The sequence below is a fragment of the Palaemon carinicauda genome, chromosome 4 (assembly GCF_036898095.1).
Source record: "Palaemon carinicauda isolate YSFRI2023 chromosome 4, ASM3689809v2, whole genome shotgun sequence".
NCBI lineage: Eukaryota > Metazoa > Arthropoda > Malacostraca > Decapoda > Palaemonidae > Palaemon > Palaemon carinicauda.
The window spans coordinates 146,097,472-146,103,070 of record NC_090728.1 but is presented as its reverse complement, the minus strand read 5'-3'; positions in this window follow the sequence as shown (position 1 = coordinate 146,103,070).

Below are 5,599 nucleotides of genomic sequence, written 5' to 3'. Positions count from 1 at the left end.
ATATTGGCAATGCCGAATGAGAAAGAAAGCTTGAGACGCTTGAAGGAGATATATATTTGTGAGACACATTTCAATTGTGAATGGGTGTCAGATAAGGGGGGCAAGCGACCCAAACAACTTCCATCAATATTTCCTGGAATACCAAAATCAGCTTTGAAGCAGGTTACCTCAGCCCCACGCCCAACATCATCATCTACATCACAATCAAGAGCTAAAAAGGTGCATGCAGCTGCTGAGGCTGCACACAAATTCCGAGATTTCGACCGATTTCGCGCCAAAATTAGCTCTAATTTTCCTGGTTTTAACATCATAAAAGACCAGAGAGATATCTACCTATCAAGAACTGACGCTACTGAACAAACTGTCAAGCAGTTCTTTCATATACAACAAGTCAACTCACCTTTTGGATTCCTATTCTTGAATTGAGTTGAGAAAGATGGCATTGAGGTGCCTAAACGGCTTTTTCCTTTGCAAAAGAACAGCTTGCTCTCAAAATGGTCCCAGATTAGATCCATAACTGAACAGGTAAACACCTATTTTGACCTGCACATGGCAAGGAGGTAGTGGTCGTAAGCTGAAGTTAACTAAGCAAACTGCTGAAGCATTCATTGTGTCTACACGTAATAATGTGGCTGCTGCCAAATTGCTTCTTGCAGAGAAAGACTTTGACTACGATCTTCCTGCTATATTCGCGGATGAAGCCTTGGAATAGTTTTTCGGTCAAGCCAGTCAAAGAAGTGGTGGAAACTTCTACATTGATGTAGTTGACATTATGGCTGCAGCAAAAGTTACAAATTTCCAGACACTTCTAAAGCATGACATTATGCCAGAATCTAGTTCTCGTGTGCTTGATTGCGACAAGAATTGTACTTCTTCCATAAATCCAGATGAGCGAAGTGAACTCCTTGACGAGATCACTCCTCAAGACACTCGGGAGCTCTTAAGGTCTGCTGATAACCTTAAGCATAAAGTTGTATATCTGGCTGGATACCTTGTTCATAAATATTGTAATAGCACCAGTATGGAGGATATCATGGATGATGAAGATGGTAACGACGTGTCATCTGAGTTCTTAGATCATTTGAATAGAGATGAACTGAGGGTGCCAACTATTTCAACTGTCTTTTTTGTACATAATGCCTATAATTTGCATGCCATGAGTAAAATGCATTGCCGCTTTCATTTTGCTTAATTGTTATCTTTTGTAGATGCACCTTTAGCTACTAATAATGCAGCATGTACGACTTTAGCCAACATTCTATTGAAAGCTCAGGTTCTTAATGTAAGTGACAAAGAAAAGGCTGTGAGATGCCTCAAGAGGCAAGAAAAGCTCTCCATCTAGCGATGTTCATCCAATCAAATGTTGTCTTTGAGTTTTGTTGTGATGAGAAATACCGTTCTTCATTTCTTATTTTAGTGTTTCATTGTTTTAGGGCCTGTTTGGAATGTTTGAGTAATACAATATTTGACAATATATATTAGATTTGGACAGAACTACAGACTTGCCTCTTATTATAATCAGCCATCCCTCACCATCTATGAGTTACACACAAAAACGAGTAAAAATGACCAAAATTCACTATTTTGACCTTGAAATATGACCTTTTGACCTTGAAGATGGTGAAGATGACCCCATGTGGTGTTGAAAATGTCATTATTGAACTCACCGTCCTCAAACCCCCCCCCCCCCCATTTTGACTCAGAGAACGTGTTTCTAGCCCTTCATAGAAGTCATTTTAGTCCAGGACTCAAGTTAATCCTTCAGACTCAAGTTAAAAACCCTGATCAGGGGACGTTCCAGTCCTTTCTTGAAGGACGATATATGACAATATATATTAAATTCGGACAGCTCTGCAGACTTGCCTCATATTTTAATCAGCTATCTCACCATTTATGAGGTACACACAAAAAACGAGCCAAAATGACCAAAATTCCCAGATTTTACCTTGATAAATGACCTTTAGACCTTGAAGATGACCCCAGGTGGTGTTGAAAATGTTACTATTGAACTCACCATCCTCAAAAACCCCCATTTTGATCCAGAGAACGTGTTTCTAGCCCTTCTAGAAGTCATTTTAGTCCAGACTCAAGTTAATCTTTCAGACTCAAGTTAAAAACCCTGAGCAGGGGACGTTCCAGTCCTTCCTTAAAGGAGTCTATGGATCAATGTGAGGCAATAGTTTTTCCTATGAAACACACGGCCGAATTAAATAAATCAGTGCATGCTTCCATAGATTTGCAACGAATTCATACAATAATAAGCCAAAATGGGTTACGACCAACATTATATGCTGTAAATTTAGAACAGATCATTTACATTATTTTTGGACTCTGGTAGTCCACTTAATATCATGGATTTGAGGACACATCATCTGTTGTTTTCGAACTTCCCAACAGAAAAGTCCGGAGTAAGACTCTCAGGTATAGGAAATAATGAATTAAATGTAATAGGCGTAACTCATGTTCAGTTCAAGGTCGGTAAGCGCACGTTTACCGATACATTTGTTGTTGTACAAAACATTGATATGTATCCAGCTGTAATTATAGGATACCCATTATGGGCTATCAAAACATTATCTTAGCCCCTACCAAGCACGGCGTGTATATCAAAGGAAAATTCTATAAGTCTTCTTATACCTTAAAATCAGTTTTGGATAAAAAGGAAATGACAAATAAAACAGTGACGTACGTTGAAGAACCATTAACTTGTCTCACTAATAAAGAAATAATATACACGACCCAACAGAATTCTCTTTCACCCGTAATATCATCTTGCACACAATCTATCGAGCCGAACGTAACTTCGAATTTAATAGTGCAAATAAAGAAATCGTTACCGGGATCTGAAATATTAATCCTTTCCGACACTTTGAAAACTAACGGATTGTCCGTCACACAAGCTATTTATACAGTAAGCTCACATCAACAATGTAATATTGAAGTCTGTAATCATTTAAATACCACTTTAGTAATTCACAAAAATCAACAAATCTTGGATGTAGAAGTTTATAAACATTGTATTCTTACCGTTGCTGAAATCAGTCACACTCAATCAGTTGCGGATGAATCCCTTTTGCAATCTATTAGAAATAAATTAAATTAATACATTTAAGAAGAAGCAATTCAGCAGAAATTTTTTGGACTCTCAACTAAATATCATGATGTTTTTTCCATTACGGATGGATCCGGAGGAAAAACAGATGTGATCGAGCATCAAATAAGGTTAAATGACAAGCAGAAAATTATCTATGTACCCTCGTACAGACTCCCTATAAAATTCCAGAATGAAATAAATGATGAAATAGGTAAAATACTAGAAGAAGGAGTTATTAGGAAATCGAACAGCCCTTATAATTTTCCATTAATAGTTGTACCGAAAAAAGATCGAACATGGCGTATCTGCGTAGTTTTCCGTCACTTGAATGAGGAAACGATCCCTGATCAATTCCCAGTGCCATATACTGACGATTTTTTATCTTTGTTAGGTCAGAATAAATGTTTTACCAGTTTTGACTTACTTAAAGGCTTTCACCCGATATCATTAGAAGAAAATAGTATCCCATACACAGCCTTCAGCACAGCCAGGGGACATTATGAATTTTTACGGATGCCTTTTGGTTTACGTTGTGCTCCCATAACATTTACAAGAATGATTAACATAATGTTTGGAGACTTGCTAGGGGATATATTGCAAGCCTATATGAACGACCTTGTAATCTTTTCCAACACCTTAGAAGAACATCTACGTAAATTAGAACTAGTACTATAGAGACTAAGACAACATAACTTGAGGGTAAAGATTAGTAAGTGTGAATTTTTCAAAACAGAATTAGTCTATTTGAGTTTTACAGTGTCAAGCCAAGGTCTTAAAATAGTCCATGATAAGGTGTCGGCTATACGTAATTTTCCGATACCTACTAATGTCAAGGGAATTCAGCAATTTCTGGGATGTAGTGGATATTACAGGCGTTTTATACGCAATTATTCAATAATAGCCGCTCCCTTAATTGATCTTACGAAGAAGGGCGTATATTTCATATGGTCTGAGCAGCATCAACAGGCGTTTAATACCTTGAAAGATGAACTGTGTAGTTCTCTTATCTTAAAATTTCCTGACTTCGGTAAGGAATTCTTCATTGCAACAGATGCCTCAGACTTAGGAGTAGGTGGGGTATTGCTTCAGTAATATGAAAAACAACTTTTCCTGATAGCTTTTTATTCTCGAAAACTGAGAACTTCCAAAAGTAAGTATGCAGTAATAGACAAGAAAGGGCTAGCTATTGTTAATTCAATAGTGCATTTTAAGTTCATAATATACGGTTATCCCGTTAAGGTTCTTACTGATCATAAACCACTAACCAACTTCTTTAAAGGCTTCAGCCATATCCCCAAACGAACTCTGTGGCATTTGATCATTCAAGACTTTGGCGCCAGAATCGGGTATTTACCTGGGAAAGCAAATATCATTGCGGATGCATTATCACGCAACCCCGTGTCATCTTGTACGAAGCCTTTAGCTGAATTAATAGATATATCAACATCCATACCTATTGTTAAAACAATATCTGAACAAGAAGATCTGGGCTAGAGTGCTGAATTATTACAGACTGAGCAAAGAAAAGATCAGAAATTAGAAAAAATTATAAATGCTTTGAAAGGTAATCGTACGGAAAAGGAATATATAAAGTATACGCAGCAGAATTATATAATCAAAGACAATATTCTGTGTAGAACCGTGACTAGGAAAACCCGCAATACACCACATGTGACTAACGACCAGATAGTGGTACTAATTTCACTTATATCCACTGTCCTAAATTGGTTGCTTGCAAATCCATTGCATGGACACCCGGGGTTCTCCATAATGTTACAGAAAGCCAAATCATTGTTTTATTGGCATACGATGCTAACAGATATAAAATAACACATAGCTAATTGTCGCACTTGTCAAGAATACAAAGGGCATACGAAAACACCTGTCAGCTTAGGGGCTTATCCCGTTCCCAATCAACCCTTTGAAAGGATACATTTAGATTTATTAACAGGATTTTACGAGTCAGACAGAGGAAATAAGCACCTCTTAGTAATTGTAGATGCTTCGACTAGATATACAGAACTAATAGCGCTTAAAACTAAAACTGCGATTGAATGCGCTAGGAAGTTTTAAGAGTGTTACATTTGTAAACATGGAATTCCACATATGATAATCTCAGACTCGGGTGGAGAATTTAATAATCACTTTCTTACCTCATTGTGTGAATTCCTTAGCATAAAGAAAATCAATACTATGATCTATCACCCAGAGTGGAATGAGCTAGTGGAAAGAGCGAATACGAAGGTTTTAAACATATTAAGAGTAACACTAGAGGGATCAGACCCCAACTAGGATATTGCAATACCTGCGGTACTGAGTACTCTGAATCATTCATATTTTATATCAATTAAAATGTCTCCGCACGAGGCATTGTATGGTACCCCAGTTAGAACGCCTTTCCATGTATTAACGCCTACAACTAATTTATCAAATCCTTTAAAAGAATGTATAAATGCAAGCAAAAGTCGTTTTGATATCCTTCAAAAGAATTTAGAAGAATCACAA